Source organism: Equus caballus, chromosome 6 (genome assembly GCF_041296265.1).
Source record: "Equus caballus isolate H_3958 breed thoroughbred chromosome 6, TB-T2T, whole genome shotgun sequence".
Classification (NCBI taxonomy): Eukaryota; Metazoa; Chordata; class Mammalia; order Perissodactyla; family Equidae; genus Equus; species Equus caballus.
Window position 1 is genome coordinate 60,571,800 of NC_091689.1, and position 23,403 is coordinate 60,595,202.

General features: G+C 37.4%; 1 protein-coding gene across 48 annotated transcripts in view; it reads right to left on the reverse strand.

The window, feature by feature from the left end:
• Positions 1 to 23,403, reverse strand: part of SLCO1A2 (solute carrier organic anion transporter family member 1A2) — a 117,994-nt gene that overhangs the window by 53,671 nt on the left and 40,920 nt on the right. For 20 of the 48 annotated variants that reach the window (XM_070269090.1, XM_070269089.1, XM_070269104.1 and 17 more), the window contains one exon: positions 21,444 to 21,569. The exons of 15 other annotated variants lie outside the window; for them this stretch is intronic. The gene's annotated coding sequence lies outside the window, so the exon portion shown is untranslated. Of the gene's footprint in view, positions 1 to 916; positions 2,473 to 4,261; positions 4,461 to 21,443; positions 21,570 to 23,403 lie in introns of those variants that run through there. 13 more of the 48 variants (XM_070269085.1, XM_070269084.1, XM_070269081.1 and 10 more) reach the window with 7 other exon arrangements.

The window sequence follows — 23,403 nt, forward strand, 5'->3', positions numbered from 1 at the left end:
ATTAATAAATAATTTTTGTGGAGATACTGTGAGACTATATAAATATCCTGGTTCTCATCAGATTTTAATTCTTTAGTTTTAGCATCCATTGATGATTTTCTAACCCCGTTATTTGTGTTGTATTTATTAGTTGGCTTTCTACTATAAGAAAGAGCTTCCAGAAGCCGGCCCAGTGGTGCAGCAGTTAAGTGCGCATGTTCCACTTCGGTGGCCCAGGTTCGCTGGTTTGGATCCTGGGTGAGGACATGATACTACTTGGCAAGCCATGCTGTGGTAGGCGTCCCACATATAAAGCAGAGGAAGAGGGGCATGGATGTTAGCTCAGGGTCAGTCTTCCTCAGCAAAAAGAGGAGGATTGGCAGCAGTTAGCTCAGGGCTAATCTCCCTCAATAAAAAGAAAGAAAGAAATAAAGAGCGAGCTTCCATTTATCTATATATTTATTTATTCATTTATGTCAGTATGGACACATGGATTTTTATTTTATTCAATGGCTTATAATCTATTGCCTTCATTACTTGTATTCATGTTTAAATTTTCCAATAGAAGCCCCTTCAAGCTGGTTCCTACATCTTTCTGATATGCCCCCATGCCCAGCAGAAACCCTTTCAAACTGGTTCCTATTACCTTTTGATATGTCCCCACCATTGCTTGGGCACTTCCTTACTTTCTGGCTCTTGAAGATGTCACATGCTCATTTTTCACTTTTCCTGGCACAGCTCTCAAATTAACCCCTTCTCCAAGAAACCCTGGTTCCTTTAGTGGAAAATTATATTTAGAAACTAAGATAGAGACAGAAATAGAGATAGAGATATATAAATATGTACACCCAGGAAATACATGTGTGTATCAACAAATATAAATAGAAAATACAAATACAGGTAAATGTCTAGATATTAAAAACAGATTCGTACTCACACCTCCAACTCCAATCCAACACGATCTTCCACTATGACTGACACTGATCTGTATTGAAATAATCCTTTTTTTCTGTTGAAAAACAATTTTTCCTCTCTGTTATCAACTTCAGATAACTTTTTATCTTGAGTTCTTATATGAAGAGGATTTTATGTTTCCACAATATTTTTGACTCCCAAACTTAAATACATTGTCTTATTATCTTTGGATGAATTTGTCAATAAATTCATGACTTTTCTTAATTCAATGATTTAAAGTAAACTTCTAAAAGAGCTTGTCACCTTTTTAATTATTATCCAGGGATGGCAGCGTCTCTATTTTCAGTTGCCTTGTGACTTGCTCAAGGCTATTTGTTCTGGGCACTCTTTGTCCTCCGGTCAATTGCCTCTGTGTTCTCTACTAAGCTGAAGCATTGGCACAGTCTTTATTGTACTTGTTGTTGTTGTTTTGTTTTCTTTTTTGTATTTGTTTTGTTTTGTAATTTTTTATATTTTCCTATTTGCTTTTTCTAGGTTAGCTTCTAGATTGGGTCCAAGACAAACACTCTCCCTCCATTTAGCAGAAACAGAGACTCTGTTATAATTCTCCCTACCACTATCAAACACCCTCCCCAGAGACAGCAATTGATGGTTTTGCAGCTTAACTCTTTCTCACTTATTAGTGAGGTTGGCTACACACATTTGTACAAGTCTTTACATGTTCACCTGAATATTCTTTGTATGAGGAAGGATATGTGGGCTCCATTAAAGAAAGCAAAGTTAATCAAAATGTGAAGAAATGTTGAGGTAAGAGGAAGTTAAGAGAATATGTGTGCAATGACTACCACATTCTCATTAAGAAACTCAAGTTTGTCAGCAGAAAGCAAATTAGTTAGGGACATGCTGGAAGACCCCAGTAGAAGGAAAGAAGTTAAAAATAGTCACAATGGAGCTCAAAATAAGAAGGTAAATGGAAGTGAGTAAAGGATTGGTGAGTAGCATTAATTGCTAGATTGACGCAGCTTAGATAACATGAATTTGTAAAGAAGATCATCAATATCATGTGATTTATACCAGAAACATTCAACAGAAAGAGAAAAGGAGGAAGATATATAGATGTATATGTTTTCCTAGAATTGGGAATTAGCAATGGGTGAATGGAGTAAAGGAATCTAAGAGGACAGTAAGTAGAGAATTCAAATTATGGACCATGAAGGCAAGTTTGAATACAGAAGGAAAGGAAGAATGAAGAAAGTGACAGACTAAAACCACAGGGAGGGTCATGTTATGAGTAATCTGATACAGATGAAAAGTTGATTAATTGAAAAGGTTAGGGAGAGAGCCAAATAAAACATTATCGTTAGAGAAAAAAATATTCAGATGCATTTCCTGGTGGAAGACAACATACGAGGAGTAATTCTTTGAGGTGACAAGGCCACAGCGCAACCAGATATGTGTGTTGTTGATATGAGAGTGGAAGTGAGAGTAACTGAAATGGAAGAGTACTCAGAAAGGCAATGCCAAGGTTTGAATAGTTGATGCACAGGATATGAAATTTACCCAGGCTAAGCAAAAAAGGTTTCAAATGCATTGTTCTTAAAAATTTCTGAGACATTCTATAATAGCATTTAGTAAGATTGTGAGTTCTTCTGTCATTGTTTTAAAATTCCCATGGCCAAGATTTTAACACAATTTATATCTGCTTTCCCCTCCCCTCTCCTGACACACCCCTTACATATAAAGTTTATTGAAGGTTTAACATTCAGCAAGGGTTAAGATAGCATGCTTCTAGAATGTCTCTTGGAAGCTTAGAAAAGTGATAGCTCACACTAAGTAAAATAGAAATTCCAGAACTTCCATGGGAGATGGTAGGAGAAGGGATCAAAAAGCTCAAAGAAGTGAGCATGCTAGAGTAGATATATCGCATAATGCCAAAAACCCCACCAGTAGTCTGTGTTTCATTGGAGAGTCCAGAGGAAATGCCATTTGCCAAAGCAACATGAATTCATTGGCAGGCATTGTTGAGAAACTCAGGGATGGCTTCCCTCTGTAGGCCAGGGATAACACTAAGAGATGTTATTGTAGAACAGGGCTCTCTGAGAGCCGAGGGGATGATAAGATCACAAAAAAATAGAGGCCAGCTGGTAGCATTTAAATATCATAAGTAAAGTGGGTACAATTATTGCAATGAGCATCAGGGTGGGATCTGAACTGCAGAAAGGTATGAGTACAGTTAATAGACCATGACAACCCTAGGTCAAAGATAGAAGGGTCACCAACCTACACAATCAAAAGAAATCAAGGATGGATTATCGGGAGGCTGAGAGCAGTATAAAATGTTGCAATATCTTGTTCAGTTTCCCAATCTGAGCCATTTTTTAGATTGGAAACCATTGACTGGAGGAGAGTCCAGGTCCCCAAGAGGAAGGGCACAGGACATCTTGACAAGTATATATGGTTTCCCCCAGTCCTTCCTCAAAGAGCTGTCTGACCATTTACTAGGGTAATCATACACAGAGGAAAGGGATATACCCAAACCTTTCAAGGACTTGTGTACACAAAGTCTGAGTTGACATTGATACCTAGAGACCACAATAGCATTGCAAACTTCCTGTTATTAGTGTAGGGCCATATATGGACAGATAATAAATGGAATCCTAGTCGAAGTCTAGCTTACAGTGGGTCCACTGGCCCACAGACATACTCATTATCTTTTTTTATGGTCCTTAATAACTAAAATGGACATTCTTGATAGATGGTAGAAACCCCATGTTTTTTTCTTGGTTTGTGGGTCAGGAACTATCATAGTGATCTATAGAGAACAGTAGAGATTAATGCTACCATAAAAGGCAAAAAAATGCAGGATTCCTTTCCTATCACCCATTTAACACACCACTCTGGCCCTTGCAATAAATAGACAAATTCTGGAGGACAACAGTAGATTATTCTAGCAGTAACCACCAGGAACCAGTAACAATTTGCAATTGCTGTGCAACATGTGGTATCTTTTCTAGGGAAGAATAACATGGTCTCAGGTGCATGTTATGCATGTATGCTATGTAACCTTTGATCTGTAAAATGTATTCTTTTTCTATCTTCATCAAAAGAAGAATCAGAGTTGTTCATATTTATATGGGAGGAAAAATAGTAAACATTAACCAAGATAGCTATGATGGGAAAAGACAATGTGTGACGGTTATGGCCAGCCTCGGTATGCGAATCACATAGAGACCGCCTAGGTTTGTAAAGCAAAGCCATGCTATGTGTAGCTATCACTCCCTGGAAATGATGGAATGACTGTGTAGGGCACAACAAGGGACCATGTGGCCAGAGCTACCCGTGATAAGCAGAGTTCTGTCAGACTCACCAAGTCAGAGATGAGGTAGGTGCTGAGAAATCTGTCATAAGATATACGTGATATATTCAGCATCAGGCACAAGCAGTTTCAGAGGGCACAAGTAAGCTGCATGAGCAGGTAGACCAGACTCCACATCATCCACCAGTCTTGCATCTGCATCTCTTTTTCAGATCATATCTACAGCGCCAAGAAAGCTCCTTACTGTCAGCTGACAGGGAAGTCAGAAGAAGAATGAGGTTGGTTTACAGAGGAGTGAGCTCAATATCTGGACGCAAGCTAAAAATGAATTGCTGCTGCACTATAGCCCCACTCAGGGGTGGCCTGAAAGACAGAGATGGTAGACAATCCTCCCATTAGCAGAGCTTCAGGAGGTGCAGTCTCTGCGTTATAAATATGTTGACATCTGTATCTCCAACCAGATTATAATCACTTTGAGGGAAGATATAACATTTTACTCACTGTTCTTCTCTACAACAGAGCTTCCCAAATTGTGTGCCACTTATTTAGTGAAAGAGTTAAAGGTGTAGTGAGATACTATTAGCCCAACCAAAAGACAACCAGTCTGGGCCTGGAGTAGCCAAAGCCCCTAGATCGGTCACCTCCAGGTGAGAGCAACCACTTTTCTTTACCCTGGTATGAGACATAAATAGCTATTTTTCTATGTGTGCTATAGGAAAAGCTCTAAAGCACCTTGAAAAGTATTGTTCTATTAATAAATAATAAATGTTCTTTGAATAAATGAATGAACAATAATATTCTTTCTATTAATTAATTAATCAAGTAATTATCACTTTAAAATCAGGGATTGCTAAACAAATATTCTAAGTTCAAAATATCCATACAGGTCACTGTTAATGACACATTTTCTTGGAGTTTGGGATGCAGAAATTAAATAAGCTGCCATAAAATGCCTTAATTATGACATTAAAACATAGGAAAATTGATTGTGGAAATTATATAAAAACAACCTGCTTGAATAACATGTAAAAAAGCACTATTAGCTAACTCTTTTCTTTCTTGAGTATACCAAAGTCCAACCAATATGAATATGTCAGATGGTAATAAACAGAAATTTGTCTAAGAAAAATTGTCCAACACGTTTCTTCTGGTCAGGAGAAAAATCATGTTTCCTTGGGGCTGATGAAAACATGTCAAGTCGAGTTATGACACGAACTAATTTCTATGTTTTATTTTATCTGCATCTGAATCTTTGGTGATCTGATTCTTCCTTCGACAAAGCCAGAAATCAGAAAATATAATGAAAGGTAAAGAATAAACTATGAATCATCTCCTATATCTGGTGCTAGAGAGCTTTCTCCTCATCTTATTTTGTTTTTGCAACACTCATTCCAATGCAAATAAGGTGGATAAAAATATCAAGCACAGGGGCTGGCCCCGTGGCCGAGTGGTTAAGTTCGCGCGCTCCACTGCAGGCGGCCCAGTGTTTCGTTGGTTCGAATCCTGGGCGCAGACATGGCACTGCTCGTCAGACCACGCTGAGGCAGCGTCCCACATGCCACAACTAGAAGGACCCACAACGAAGAATACACAACTATGTACCGGGGGGCTTTGGGGAGAAAAAGGAAAAAATAAAATCTTAAAAAAAAAAAAAAATCAAGCACATTCCTTAGCTTAGAGATCTACCACCAAGGAGAGGAGACATTGTTAAAAAGCTTTAATGAGCAGTCTTCTTTGTTTAATCCTGTCTCTTCTTCCTCCTAAGTAATCCTTGAATCAATTCAGTTTTTCTCATCTCCTTTGCCACCATGCTAATCCAATTTGCCATTTGTCTCATGTCATCTCAATGTTGTCATCTTTATTTGGTGAGGGAAATAGCTCTTTCTCTTTTATTTGATTGCATACTTCTTCCCACCCTTCTTCTATGTATATTTGCTCAATAAATATGTATTATATACCTAATATATACCGAACAGTCTTCTAGATGCTTGGAGGATAGGTACATTTAGGTGACATAGTTTCCATCTGTGAGGACTGTGACCTAATAAATATCTACAGCAGTAGCTGTAATTCAGAGCTAACGTCATGCCACTGCATGGACTAAGGGATAAGACTGTAGGTTCTGAAGCCAGACTGCCTTGATTCCAATTCTGGGGTACAACTTTCTAGCTATGTGGCCTTGGGAATATTATCCAACCTCAGTTTCCTTATCAAAAAGTTTACTTAATAAGAGTACCCACCTCAGCGGTTTGCTGTGAGAATCAAATTAGTTAATATGTGCAAAGATCTCAACATTATGCCTGGAGCATAGGAAGTACCCAATAAATATTGATTACTATTATTAAGGGAGAAAAAGATTACTTCCGACTTAGGGAAATCAGAGAAGGTTTCGTGAATTAGACAGCACTCAAGCTGAACTTGAAAAGTAGAGTTTAGGCAGAGTGAGAGGAGAAGAGAGTAAAAGAGCAAAGGTCTAGCATGAAATAAACAGGGGTCCTTAAGAAGCTCTTTATTTTCAAGTGGGCACAAGAGACCGGGTCAAAACCTCAAGTTGGGCAATTGGTAATGAGTGAGACTAAATGCTTGAGGATTCCTTCTCCTTTTGGTCTTTTTCTCACCCTCTCCTCTCCTGCTGTTTCTAACCTGATGTTTTCTTTGTGTGCAAAAAGACAGGGATGAGTTGGATGATTACATTATTTTCCAGATGGGGAAACTGAAACCAATGGGGAATGTCCTAATACCCCACTTTGCTGGCTATTAAAACCAATGTGGACTATCTCCAGAAAGGCTATTGAACATAAGAGAAAGAAAAGCATGCTCTTAAAGGGCCCATACACAAATTCACCCATTCTGGAAACCAACACAAATAACCAGAAAGAAATGTGCATCATCCTTTGGCAAAGGAGATTCATTTGATAAGCTCTGAGCACATCTCAGAGAGGCAGGAGGTGCCTGGGCCCACCTCCCCAGGGACTGAGAAGCTGGTGGCAGCCATTATGGTGACCTAATACAATTGTGCTAACACCGACACTGGCAGACACCATTGGAGGTCTTCCCCTGGCCAGCAGAGAGGTTTGCCCCACCCACTAGAGCACTAATTCAATCCAGTTCAGCTGGGGCAGGCAGCCTGCCCTAGGGACTGGCCCCACCCACGAGGAAGCCCACAGGGAACTTGTAGGACAATGTAGGTGGGGTGTGTGGGATGTCTGCAGCTTCAGTGAGGAGGGGCGTGCACACAGGGCAGGACTGCATTGACCAGGTGTGTGAGCCTGTGGGCAGCGGGGCTTGTTGACTGCAGCTGGTTTGTGCCACTGGCCTTCTCAAACAGCAGCATAGTGGATCTGCCTCACCTTCCAATACCTGAAACGATTATGTGCTGCCACACTGGGAGCCAGCCCTACCCAGCTGCACTCCTGAGAGAGCTGACAATAGACTTGCAGGCCTAAGTCCTACAGCAATTGTGAGCCTCGGAGCCTAACAACCAGCCATGCTGGGGGCCTAACTCACTTAGCAGCAAAACAGCAGCAGGTGTGTGCTATTAGACCTTGCAGCCAATTGTGCTAGGGCTCCTCCTGCCCAATAAAGTGACTAAAGTGACCATAGCAGCTGCATGCAGCTGAGCGTTACATCCAGCTGACAGGGGGGATAGCCTAGCCTACCTCTGCACCTGCAGCAAGAGCAACCCCACCACAACAGAAAGGCACACGTAGCCCACACAGGTGACATGCCTGGAATATTTGGAACTAGTGATGAGAAGGAAGTACATTGCTTACATAAGCCCACATCACCAAGATCAGGAGATGTAGCTGATCTACCTAATACATAGATTTAAACAGAGAGAAATAGGCAAAAAGAGACAATAATGGACTATGTCCCAAATAAGGGAACAGGACAAATCCTCAGAAAAAGAACTAAATGAAAAAAAGATAAACAATCTACTTGATAAAAAGTACAAACTAATAGTCATAAGGATGCTCACTGAAAATCACCCAAGCTGAACAGACAGAAGAAAAAGGATTTTAAAAGAACAAGGACAGTCTAAGGGACCTTTGGGACAACATCAAGTATGCTAACATCCATATGGTAGGTGTCCCAGAAGGAGAAGAGAGACAAAGGGGCAGAAAATCTATTTGAAGAAATAAGCTGAAAACTTTCCTAACCTAAGGAAGGAAACAGACACACAGCTACAAGAAGCACAAAGAGCACCAAACAAGATGAACCCAAAGAGGCTCACACCAAGAAACGTCATATTAAAAATGTCAAGAATTAAAGATACAGAGAGAATCCTAAAAGCTGCAAGAGAAAGGCAACAGGTTACATACAAAGGAAACCCCATAAGGCTATAAGCTGACTTCTCAGCAGAAATCTTACAGGCTAGAAGAGAGCGGCACAATATATTCAAAGTCTTGAAAGGAAAAAACCTACAGTCAAGAATACTCTACCTGGCAAGGTTATCATTCAGAATGGAAAGTGAGACAAAGAGTTTTCCAGACAAGCAAAAACTAAAGGAGTATATCACCAATAAACTGGCCATACAAGAAATGTTAAAGGGACTTATTTAAGTGGAAAAGAAAAGGCCACAAATAGGAATAAGAAAATTATCAAGGGAAAAAAATCACTGGTAAATGCAAATAAACAGTACAGGTAGCAGATAAATCACCTATGAAGCTAATATGAAGGTCAAAAGACAAAAGTACTAAAATTATCTATTTCCATGGCAAGAGGGTAATGGATAACCATCATAAGAGGTTAACATTCCATCCAAAAACCTTAGAATACACATTCTTTTTGAATGCATATGGAACATTCTCCAGGATAGATCACATATTAGGCCACAAAACAAGTCTCAATAAATTTAAGAAGATTGAAATAACACCAAGCATCTTATCTGACCACAGCAGTATGAAACTAAAAATTGACTGCAAGAAGAAAAATGGAAAAGCCATAAATACGTGGAGATTAAACAAAATACTACTGACCAAGTATTGGTTCTGCAAAGAAATAAAAAACTACCTGGAGACAAATGAAAATGAAACTATGACATGCCAAAGTTTATGGGATATAGCAAAAACGATGCTAAGATGGAAGTTTAGAGCAGTGCAGGCCTACCGAAAGGAACATGAAAAATCTCAAATAAACAATCTAACAGTGCACCTAAAGGAACCAGAAAAAGAACAAACAAGCCAAAAATCAATTGAAGGAAGGAAATAAAAAAATCAGAATGAAAATAAATAAAATAGAGACTAAAAAAAAAAATAGAAAAAAGTCAATGAAACTAAGAATTGGTTCTTTTAAAAGATAAATGAAATTGACAAACCTTTAGCTGAACTCACCAAGAAAAAAAGACAGAAGGCTCAAATATATAAAATCAGAAACAAAAGAGGAGAAATTACAATGGACACTTCAGAAATACAAAGGATTATAAGACAATACTACAAAAGTCTATACACCAACAAATTGGATAATCTAGAAGAAATAGATAAATTCTTAGAATCATACAACCTTCCAGAACTGAATCAAGAAGAAAGAGAATTTGAATTGATCAATAACCAGTAAGGCTATTAAAACAGTAATCAAAAACAAAAATCCAGGACCAGAAACAAAAGTCCAGGACCAGACAGCTTCTCTGATGAATTCTACCAAACATTCAAGGAAGACTTACTACCTATCCTTCTCAAACTCTTCCAAAAAACCAAAGAGGAAGGGAAGCTTCCTAACTCACTCTGTGAGGCCAACATTACCCTGATACCAAAACCAGACAAAGACAACATAATAAAAGAAAATTACAGGCCAATATCACTGATGAACATAGATGCACAAATCCTCAACAAATACTAGCATATCAAATACAACAGTACATTAGAAAGATCATATGCCATGATCAAGTGGGATTTATTCCAGTGATGCAGGGATGGTTTAACATCGTAGATCAGTGTGATACACCACATTAACAAAATGAAGAATAAAAATCACATGATCATCTCAATAGATGCAGAGAAAGCATTCAAAAAGATACAGCATCCATTTATGATAAAAAAAAAAAAACCCTCTGGATAAAATGGGTATAGAAAGAAAGTACTTCAACATAATAAAGTCCATATATAACAAACCCATAGCCAATATCATATTCAATGATGAAAACTTGAAAGCTACCCCTTTAAGGATAGGAATCAGAGAAGGATGCTCACTTTTGCCACTCTTATTTAACACGGTATTGGAAGTCCTAACCAAGCAATCAGGCAAGAAAAAGAAATAAAAGGGATCCAAATTTGAAAGGAAGAAATAAAACGGTCACTATTTGCAGATGACATGATTTTATATATAGAAAACCCTAAAGAATCCACAAAAAAATGTTAGAAATAATAAATGAGGGGCCGGCTCTGTGGATGAGTGGTTAAGTTCACACGCTCCGCTGCGGCAGCCCAGGGTTCGGATCCTGGGTGCAGACATGGCACAGCTCATCAGGCCACGTTGAGGCGGCATCCCACATCCCACAACTAGAAGGACCTGCAACTAAGATATACAACTATGTATGGGGGGGTTTGGGGAGATAAAGCAGAAAAAAAAAAGATTGGCAACAGTTGTTAGCTCAGGTGCCAATCTTTAAAAAAAAAAGAAAAGAAAAGAAATAATAAATGAACACAGCAAAGTTGCAGGAAACAAAATCAACATACAAAATTAGTTGTGTTTCTATACACTAACAATGAAGTAGCAGAAAGAAAAATTAAGAATACAATCTCATTTATAATCACAACAAAAAGAATAAAATACCTAGGAATAAATTTAGCCAAAAAGGTAAAAGACCTGTACACTGAAAACTATAAAACATTGTTGAAAGAAATTGAAGAAGATTCAAAGAAATAGAAAAATATTCCATTCTCTTGCAATGGAATAGTTAAAATGTTCATACTTCCTAAAGCAACCTACAGATTCAATGCAATCTCTATCAAAGTTCCAACAATATTTTTCACAGAAATAGAATAAAGAATTCTTAAATTTATATAGAACATTAAAAGACTCTGAACAGCCAAAGGAATCCTGAGAAAAAAGAACAAAGCTGGAGGTATCATACTCCCTGATTTCAAAATATACTACAAAATATACTACAAAGCTATAGTAATTAAAACAGCATGGTACCAACAAAAAAACAGACACATACATCAATGGAACAGAACTGAGAGCCTAGAAATAAACCCACACATCTATGGACAGCTAATTTCCAACAAAAGAGCCAAGAATATACAATGGAGAAAGGAAAGTCTCTTCAATAAATGGTGTTAGGAAAACTGGACAGCCACATGCAAAAGAATGAAAGTAGACCATTATCTTACATCATACGTAAAAATTAACTCAAAATGGATTAAATACATAAATGTAAGACCTGAAACTATAAAACTTCTAGAAGAAAATATTGGCACTATGCTCTTCAACATTGGTCTGAGCAGCATCTTTTCGAATACTGTCTCACAAGGCAAGGGAAACAAAAGAGAAAATAAATAGGACTACATCAAACTAAAAAGCTTCTGCACAGCAAAGGAAAGCATCAACAAAACGAAAAGACAACACAACAATTAGGAAAAGATATTTGTAAACCATACATCAGATAAGGGGTTAATATCCAAAATATATAAAGAACTCGTACAGCTCAATGATAAAGAAACAAACAACCCAGTTAAAAATGGGCAAAAGATCTGAAAAAACATTTCTCAAAAGAAGATATACAGATGGCCAACAGGCACATGAAAAGATATTCACCATCACTAATTATTACGGAAATGCAAATCAAAACTACAATGAGATATCACCGCACACCCATCAGAATGACTATAATTAAGAAGACAAGAAATAACAAGTGTTAGAGAGGTTGTGGAGAAAAGGGAACTCTCATACACTGCTGGTGGGAATCTAAACTGGTGCAGCCGCTATGGAAAACAGTATGGAGATTCCTCAAAAAATTAAGAATAGAAATACCATATGATCCAGCTATTCCACTGCTGGATATTTATCCAAAAAACAGGAAAATACAAACGCATGAAGATATATGCACCCCTATGTTCATTGCACCATTATTCACAATAGCCAACACTTGGAAACAACCTGTGTCCATCAAGGGATGAATGGAGAAAGAAGATGTGGTATATATACACAATGGAATACTACTCAGCATTAAGAAAAGACAAAATCTTGCCATTTGCGACAACATGGATGGAACTTGACGGTATTATGCTCAGTGAAATAAGTCAGAGGGAGAAAGTCAAATACCATATGATCTCATTCATAAATAGAAGATAAAAACAATGACAAACAAACACATAGATACAGAGATTAGATTGGTGGTTACAATCTATGGTTACTACAATCTATGGTGGTTACAATGGAGGGAGGAAAATCGAAATATAATGATGTATACTTGAAATTCATACACTGTTATAAACCAATGTTACCTCAATTTAAAAAAAATGAAATTTAAATATACACACACAGAAAAACTACTGTTTATCTACAGAGAAAGCCGAATAAAAATTAAAATAAAAAAATACTTCTGAAATATTCAAACTAGATCTCTGCATCTTAAGTTAATAAATAATTGCCAATTTTACATTTACCTGGGACTGCACAGAATTGACATCAATATCCTGAGTAGGCAAAGTATTATGTCAAATTAGTTAAGCCTTAATGATATTATCATTTAGGATAGATACATGTCTTAAAATATAAATTGCGATCCTTTTGAGTTTATCCAATCATCTGAGTTGCTCGCAAATTAGTTGTTACACAAAGGGCTTTGATTAATACAACTTAAAGAAAGAAATGTGATGGACATTGACTGTAGCTCAAAGACTCCATTTTTCTTAAGTTTTTTGCAAAAGGTCACTAATTATGATTCATCAATCACTGGCTTATGCAACTAGATAACATTTTACTTTCATTACTTACCAGGTCATAATTCTGAACTTGTGGAAATACGTCTGTTTTCAAATTCATCATACAATGGCAAAAGTTTCTTGGTTAGCAGAATAGCTATTAGATGTAACTTACTGACGAACTTTTTGTTTACAATATCAATGGCCCTACCAACATAGGCCCTCCCATTGGCTACCTGTCCAATGGGATTTTAAGTAAATTAATTCCAAAATATTACTCTCAAAAGGTTAAAATTTCCTACACTCCTTCATAATAAGATATTGAAGAGTTCCTGTTAAAATGTATTGTCATATGTCAAAGAGCCTCCATAAACATGTGTAGATTGCCTAATATTCTATCAGCCACTATCAGATTGCCTTATGCATAGTGAAATACTTGGTCAATAGACATAGCTGATAGCCTATAAAGTTGCCCCACTCGTCACCAATTAGGCTAAAACACCTACATACACTGATTAGCACACAGGTGCATCCACACCTGCATGATAGACACTGTCATCTTGAGTGAAATTGTCCTTGTCATTTATTTTTCTCTCCTTAATCTATAAGGCTAAATCAAAGACAAACTTCTATGAAAATATATTTTCAGCCCCCTTTTCTCTTCTCCCTTTCTCCTAACTCTTCAGACATGTCCCTCGAAGGCCTCGTTTTGCTAATTTCCAATGTCACACCAGCTAACCTAAGACATCATTCTGATTCGGGGATAAATTATCCTCTCCCTCCTTCCCAGAAAAAACGCACATGTTTGTAAAACACAGGAAGAAGGCTTCAGCTTCGTTATCTCATGCAAGAGAGAAGATTTGACAGCGGATATTTTCAGTGGCAGGGACATAGGACAGAATCGCACAAAATTTTGCAGTACCTTTCAGATCACATCCATTAAGTGGCCACTTACTCTGTCTACATACATACCACTTCTTACATATAAGGTCTGAGTATTGGCTGAAGAAAGCTCAAAAGAAGAATATGGGTCAAACTTCTTTCCTTTCATCTGCTGGATAATGTCCTTTAAATCTGATAAAAATTAATGCTGAGCAGTGAAATCTGGCACCTTCATAAGTGAATTTGTGTATCTTCAAAAATTATATAAATCTCATTTATTGAGTGACCATTTGCATGTAGCATTGATATTAGAGGTTAAACAGTTATATGTGCTACCTTTCAGAACCTCTAGAATAAGAGCCATAACATTTGGCATTATAAGAAGCCTGAGAGATGACATAATCCAAAGAATACCCCTTCTCCTTATCCACCATGCCATAAACTCTCAGTGTAGCCCATACTTGGCCACCCAGAGGGCTAAATTATCATGCTCCACCTAACTCACTTTCTACAGTGTTCCACGCCCTGGTTCCATTATTTTCTAGTTTCAACGAAGCTAATCTAGTTAACAAATTCGTACTAATATATTACTGCCTTTTAATTTTGAATTTAATGTGCTCCTCCCAGGCAGAAATACATATTTTAATAGGGTCCTTTGTTAGAGCTTTTTAGTTAAAAGCACTGGCTCACATGTCAGGAATTTTAGCACACAAGAAGCCAAAGAGGCAAATATATTTGGTTTGGAAGACTTTTTAAGACCCTTTATATTATCCTTTAACTTATCTGAATGAATGTAGCAGAAAATTATATGTGTAAGAGGAAGATAAGAGGAAATGAACATATTAATTAAAGTCCTACCCTATGAAAAATTAATAATACATTTGACTCATCAAGTTATATACAAATAAGATTTTCTTTTTTAAAGGAAAAGCAGCGGTTCGAGATTTTAGATTTAGTGTGAGTCTTTCTATACACCGAATTCGGATGTATGTAAACACTAGCTCTTATTTCTTTAATAACTCACTGAGATACTGCTTCTGTTTTTTCTTAGTAAAATCGGTAGTGAAAATAGAATTTCTTTCTTCAAAATCCCTAGTTCACATGTGCAGAACAATTTTCCTAATCCATATTCATATAAACACAAAGTAATCATTCCATAGGAGACAGCGGGTAAGTGGCACTTCTCATTATCACAAAAAACCTAAAAGCCATGGCAACACATTCAAAGAAGCAAGTTAATTTTCAATCTTCCATTATTTGAAGCTTTGTTTTGGTTTGAATCCGCTTTTGTTCTGTGTTTGGTTTTGTTAAGTACAGTGGCAGGATTTCATAAGACTGACTTTTCATGGTCCAAATTCAGTTCCTTCTTCACCTAAATCTCAGAAAATCAAGGCCAACTGTGTTTGAAGGTGGCATATTCAGATGGAATCCACTTTCTCCTTGCAATAGGAAAACTAAGGCTTATAAGTCTGTAGATCAATGCTTATGATGTAGACGTAGCAGCCTAGAGACTGAGAATAGTCTAGACTATTCTAAACTTTTAGAACCAAAAACAAGTTATAGTTTTATCTGCAGGCAGGACCACAGCATTTTTTTTCCTTTGGGCATGGACAATAACAACTCTGCTCATTCATTTTAGGTAAATAGCTGTTCCTGAAAAGTTCAGAATCATTATCATTTGTGAGAATGGATTAATAAGCATCATGTTGAGTTATAATTAATTTTAAAAAATTAGCTTTTGCTGTATCATTATAGAGCCAACCACGCAAGACTGGATGAAAGGTATAGAACTAAAATATATGTCTCCATTCCAAGTCTTGAAAGACAATCACAAATGATGCTTTTTTAAGTAAATGAACTAATAGAAGTAAACCTGAGGTCTCCTGTGATGTCAATTTACCAAACAACAGACTTGCCAAATTTACCAAATTTCCAAATTTATTGAACTGTTTTATAAGGAATATTGTTTTTAAATATACATATATTCTCATTAAATACATTTTAAGGAACATTCAACTTGTCAAAGCTGAGTCCTAGGCTTATTTGGCCTTTTTACGACTATTTTCTAATAAATTCGTTTTAATATATTCTAGAATATAAATATATTAAGAACAAATTCTAATAAGGGAATATTATAAGCATAATAAAGATGAATAAATTCATTGAATATATTCTTATTTGTGAAAAATATATTCATGAAAAATACAATTAGGAAGAATTCATTTATGAAGAATATATTCACACAGTGTTCTTCAGCAGGTTCTTAAAAGTAGTCAAGAAGAAAATATTCATATTCCCTTAATATAGCTAAGAAACTATGGTTATAGGAAACCATATACGGAACCATTTAATAGATTAATGCAGATTAATACTTAAAACAATATTTTTGGTAAACTAGGAAATTTAGAAATAGGCTATTCCACAAATGGCTTTCAGTGCCTTGATCTTTGAAGAATTCACCTCCTTCCATAGAATTGTGATGAGAGAGTTGTAGGTATTGAAAAGCAGTCAAATACAGATACATTTTTGCTGAGCACAGGATGTAGACTGAGGATGGATTGTCGTGTTGAAAAGAATTTGCACAGGTAGCATATACAGTCAAATCAAGCCATAACTGCCAACTCTGTAATTCTGTAATTTTATATTAAGAAGATACGATCCCCAAAAGAAAACATATGTGGAACAATGGCTCTCTTCTATCTTTGCTTCAGCAAAAGCCATAGGCATAGCCACCTTCCCAGCTGTGATAAATACCTAGTTATAGATTCCGAAGCAACCTCCCTTTGACTGGAATTTGGCCAGTTGTGAGACCCAACCTCCAACATCATCAAATACTGTATATCCTGAATTTGCAAAGATATTACCAAGGCTATCTGCTCTCCTGCACTATGAAAGAAACCCCCATGTTTTCCAACGCACTTTATCTGGAAACCAAATGAGCTAGCAAGCCATACACACGCCATTGTGTCATTAATAGTAGGTTCATTGTATTTTGCAGTAATTGCCGATGTAAATCCACCTACATAAACTACAGCGTTTCCTTTCCTTCCTTGTGGGAAGCTCTTAGTAACGTGAATGATCCTAAGTTCAGACTTATTTCAAACCACAGGAAGAAAGCCACTTTTATAGCACATCTGTCAAGACTATCATTTTGAAAGATGAAGAGTGTCAAGATACAGAGGAGTTGTCATTCTTTCAGAAACTTGAATTGGAAAGAAACTGATTGTTGAAAGTGAAACAACTTTAAAGAAAACTTGCTTAAAACTTCATTGTCAATGGTACGTAAATTAGCCTAAGTTGATCTACCTGGCCAAGCACAATTTCTTTTGGTACTTACAGGGCACAAAGAGTGCCCTGGGCATTGGAATGAAGGGGTAGACTCAGACCATTTCATCAGCTTTTCTAACTCCACTTGCAAACAATTGTCTGTACTTCACAATTAGCATGTATCTTAGCTGATCAGGCACATTTATTGCTTCACGTGCATATGTCTCAACAATATTTGTTTCCCTGTGGCCCAGGACTACGGTTTTACCTTATTTTTACACTCGCAATTCCTACTTGGTGTTGAGCTTCAAATGTGTACGGCATACACACCACTAGGTAGTACAATAATGTGGATACAAGAGATCTCAACCAAATCAAATATGACTAAATGAATGACTGGTCTCACTTTACTGTAGCGTGTCTTCAGACTGTCAGAATAAACAGGTATTTACGTGTATTGTCCCCCATCCTCAGGCCCAATGCTCATTGAGTTTTGTGTCAAGCCACGAATGATCAAGCCACATGAGTCTTTTGTCCCTTTATTTTTATTATCACTTCAACTAAATTATTTATTATTATTACTTTCCTTTGAGATAGTTGATTACCATAAGAAAAAAAGTAAATTCCCACTTTATTCCATAACCCAAACAAAATTCAAAAAAAGTTCTAGAAGAAAATTTTTGTGACTATTTATATGCTATGATGAAGGAAAAGGGCTTTCTAAACATAAAACTAGATGCAAAATACCTACATTGAGAAGTTAAAATTTAGAAGAACAATAAAGAAAAAATTTAAGGTTATTTATAGCAAATAAGAATCTGTGAACACCTGAACCATCTATGCATAGCCTTATATAAATAGCACTTTCCTATCAATAAGAAAGATATGCCATCAATAGAAACACAGACAAAAAATAGAAATATATTCACAAAAGAATAAATAGAAGTTAATTACTGTATTTTTCAAAAGGTAAACTTCTAAGAAGTTTTTCAACAAATCTTCTGTAATCACTATCTTTATTTGTTCATTTCATTTCTCAACCACTTTGGCTTCCAGTCAAACTACTGCACTAAAATCCTTCATCAGGGTCTCCAGTGAACTCAGTGTTGCTAGATTTAATGTCTACTTTTTTTTTCTTTCAGTGACGAAGATTAGCCCTGAGCTAACATCCATTGCCAATCCTCCTCTTTTCCTGAGGAAGATTGGCCCTGAGCTAACAACTGTGCCCATCTTCCTATGTTTTATATGTAGGACGCCTGCCACAGCATGGCTTGATAAGTGGTGCATAGGTCCATGCCCAGGATCCAAACCAGCAAACCCTGGGCCACCAAAGAGGAGGGCATGAACTTAACCGCTAAGCCACTGAGCCGGCCTCCTTCGATGTCTACCTTTTAGTCTTCTTTTTCTTCACCTCTTAACAATATTGGACACTGAGGAGCACTCCCCATTCCTTTTTTAAAAAAAATATTCTCTTCCCTTGGCTTCGTGACACCACATTCTGTATCATCCCTCACTCCTACCCTTACTGTACTTTGAGTCATTTATCAACCACAAGAGACCAAAGCCAGAAGACATTTTTATCACTTGAGTTTAATATCAATTCAATTTGTCCATTTATATTAATAGTCATACTATCTTCCATGGATTTCCTTCCTCTTTATCTGCTCCTTCTTCGTCTCTTCAGATGCTCTTCTTCTGCCCACTCCCTAAATGCTGGCAATTTTCAAGGCTCTGTTATTGCTCTTCCCTTCTCCATGCTATCCCTGTAGAGTCTTACCTATTCCTATTGTCCCCATCATCATCTATAAAGACCCAAACATCAGACTCTTTTATCCGGTTGTCCTCTGAATGTGTCGACTTGGATATTTTGTAAACATTTCAAACATCTGTACAAAACTATCTGAACCAGCAATTTTGGAGTCATCCTAGATTCCATTCTCCCTCTCATTTCCCATATGCAATGAATTGCTGAGTCCTATTGATTTGACTCCATTTCTGCTGAATCCATTCACTTGTCCCTACTCTGTAATGGACATTCATTGTTTTGAATTTCTGGCACCCTTTCCACTTCTTTCTGTTATTAAGAGCCCACTTAGTATTTTTTAATTAATAAATTTTATTTATTTGTGTGCGTGTGTGAGGAAGATTGTCCCTGAGCTAACATCTGTGCCGACCTTCCTCTATTTTGTATATAGGCTACTGCCACCGCATGGTTTGATGAGCACTGTGTATGTCCCCGCCAGGGATCTGAACCAGTGAAGCCTGGGCCACCAAAGCCCAGTGTGCGAACTTAACCACTATACCACTGGGCCAGCTCCTCTATTAGCTTTTTTTAACTCATTAAAAATATGAGTCTGCCCCTTTCTGGATGCTGAAACAGTAAGATTTACATTATAAGAGCTACCTCTGGCCTTGTTTTTAGCCACACGGAAGAAGTTTTGGGTTTCCGTTGTCCCTAAGGCCCGGATAAAACTTTTACTTTTAATCTTTTGCTTACGAGTCAACAAATTCTCCCTTGTGCATAAAGCTGGTTTGGTTACTTGTAACCAAAGAGTTCTGAATAACACATTCCTCAAGCCACCCTGTTCCACACTGCTGCCTTCCACCCTGTCTCCCCATGTGATGCCTTGTTTTCTGGTAATCCATTCCCAAAGTACGATTAGAATTATCTCTTACAACAGGAAAAATCCTATCTTTAAAATAAAGTCCTCAATCTTAACATGCCTTCCAAGGCCTTATGTGATCTGTCCCCCAGCTGACTCTCACACATCGTCTTCAATCATCCCGCTGTAGTCCATGCACAGCCATGGTATATTTTTTCAGTTCCTCAAGCATTGGCCGGTCTGGAAAGCTCTTACTTCCATGCTGTCCTACACCGCCTTCCCTTCCTAGCTCCGCTAACTGCTGCTCATTTGTAAGCGTCACTTCAGATCTGATCTAACACCCTGGCCTAAATTAAAACTGCTTTAGATATGTCCTTTGTTATCACACCTTTAATTGCCATGTGTTTAATATAGATCTAAAGTGACATCATATCATTCACACCTTAAGCCTGCTAGACTTTAAGCTCCATCAAAGCAGGAACCCAATCTGTCTTGCTCACTTCTGAGTCACCTTCCCCTTCCCACCATGACCCAATTCAGTGCCTGGAACAGAAAAGACGCCCATTAGTCTTTGCTGAATTGAGAGTGAATTTTAAAACGCAAATGAGTTACTATTTCAAGTCATTACAGGTTTCTCTATTATAACACTCAACATTGGCAAAGATCTTTCATTCATTGATGATGAAAGCATAAATGATACAACATTACAATGACAATTTAGCAGTAGGTATCAAATCTTCAAAAATGTAAAGTCCTTGACCTGACAACTTCACTTCTAAAAAGATTGACTTAAGCAAAAATTAATTATATACAGAATAATGTACAAAGGAATATTCACCACAGCTTTGTTTCAGTAAAATACAAAAGAAAAACACTACAGAGAAAAGCAGAATGTGCAAGAATAGGGGATTGTTTATTTTATACATATGAAATAGGATAAAATGTGGTGTTTAAAATTACAAGGTTATTATTGGCATGGAAAAGTATTCATAGCATGTTCTTAAACAACAAAAGGCATGTTACAAAAATGGTCTGAATTGTATGATGTCACTTTAAATCTATATGCAGACATATATGTAGATTAAAACTCAATGTTGGGAGGATATTCATCAAAATGTTATGTTTTATTTTCTCTAGGGGATGAGATTAGCTTGGTTTTTATTTCAATATTTTTGCTTACCTATATTTTCTATGTCTCTTTAATGAGCATATACAGGGTGATTGAAAATTTTTCCTCATAAAATTGCTACCTTATGATGTTCCAGACACTGTGTAAGATGTTTTATACGCGTTGTCATTTAATTATTGCATAATTGTACAAGATAACTGTTGTTATCCAGTGTTATAAAAGAGATTTTGAGAGATTAATTTGCCCAAGGTCACACAAGCTGGATTCCAACCCAAATTTGTCAGCCTCCGAAGCCATAGCTCTTAACCATCACACTGTAAGAACAAGGTGCCTAAATGTGTATGAGGCACTCTGCTAAGAGGCATTGGGTAAATGAGAAGTTGGCAAGTAGTAGCCCTCACTTTCAAGCAGTTTAGATGCCAACAGATAAGACACATCAACAACTGCATGACATGGCAAATGTGTTCCGTAACATGAGAGGTACAAACCTGGAGGTCACAAAGTTCAAGGTGTATCGGGAACAAAGAGCAAGTTGTCTTGTTTGATTAGTTCAATTCCTCAAAGCGTGGTCTGTGGACCACCTGCAACATATTCCTGGGCCAATGTCAAACCTGCTAAAGAAAAATCCCACTCAGGAGAGTTCAAATGATCTCCATGAGCATCACACATGTGGTATCTAGCATTTTTTTGAAAATATGTTACAATACTTATAAACATTACTAGCAAAATTGTAAAAGCTTGGGAAGGAACGAGTGATCACGGGAATCTACGAAGTGCACCAACACAAAGCTTTACCATGCCCCCAAATACCTGAGGTCAGACGCACGCCATGTAAACCCATCAACATCCCCTGGGCCTTGGGGTCTTCGTTTGCACTGATTTGAAACTGGCCTTAGAAGGTTTTCTCCTGGGTTTCAAAGAAGGCTTGACAGTTTGCGATCTAAACAAAATCTTGGGACAAACTCTGAAGGACAGATCGAGAGGATTCAAGATGCCTCCTGATACCCCTATTCTTATGGAAAATGTTAGGCCTCCCATTGCGTCAGCCTCTTAACTCTCACTACTTTGAAGGGTCTGCTGGGGTGTTTTGTTTTGTTTTGTCTTGCTTTTAGCACTGCACATTTTACTTTTATTTCTTCTCTTTTTTTTTTTTGGTAAGAACACTTAACATGAGATCTACCCTCTTAAATTTCTACGTACACAATACAGTATTGTTAACTATAATAAGCACAATGTTGTGCAGCAGATCTCTGGGACTTACTCATCTTGTATAACTGGAACTTTATACCCGTGGATCAGCAGCTCTTCATGTCCCCCTCCTCCCAGTCCCTGGCAACCACCATTCTATCCTGTTTCTATAAGTTTAACTATTTTTGTACCTTGCATGAGTGAAATCAGGTGGTATTTGTCATTCTGTGACTGGCTTATTTCACATAGCGTGATGGCCCCCAGGTTCATCCACGTTGTCACATATGGAGCTAGAAGACTAAAGTCCCTTGGGGCTTTTAATGGCTGAAGCCTCTTAGAATTTGTCTAATTACTACCATCCAGCGCCTGCTCTTTCCTCCCTTTGCATTGAAAGATAACCTTAAAAAAGGAAGCTCTGCTGTTTCATTTCGCAAATTGACACGTTAGAATCGCACCTCACCAAGTGCCTCGGTCGAGACCTACATCTTTCGAACTGAACTTACCTTTGGAAATGCAAAGAGAAGAAAGACCAGGAGGGGCGCATGGTAGCAAGTAGATAAAATTTTAGCAGATTCAAGCAATTAAAAGCCCTAAGGGGCTTTAGTCTATTGACTCCAACTCCATAGTTAGTAAAATCCAATTAATCCTGTTCTATTTTCCCAGTAACTGGATCATTACTCTATTTCTCTACCTTCGCCTGATTTCAATAACGTCATCCGACTGAGAGAATCTCTAAATTGAACATTTAGGATTGAACAATAGGATCTTCCTATTAAGGATGCTACTATGGGTGAGTGTGGGTGTGTCCAAAAACACAAGTCATTATCAATGAGTCCTTCAAGGCTGCCACATATAAACACTCCTTTTTGCCTGTCATCTGTTATTTATAGAGAGAATTTTGTTGCTACGGGCCTCTGAAACTCAAAATATTTGTTCAGAATACGTAAGTGTTGACTCTTCCACCCACAGCCAAAAGCATAATGCAATAAATATCTTCAATCCATTTATGCTAAAATGTATTAAAATAAAAGTACTCTTTCCCTGTTGTTCTAACATGTTTGGTTGGTTCTTTGGTTGGTTAACCTTTTCCGTCGGGGTGGAGGAGTATGGGGGGATGCAGGCAAAAATATCTCAGTGAGCTTGGCAATTTTGTCAACCAATCACTTTGCACTTAAAGTAAAACCACTAATCTTTAAAGCAATTTTTGGCCTAAGCTATTAAACTTTTTAACGATGGATGTAAAATAGCTAGATTTCAACT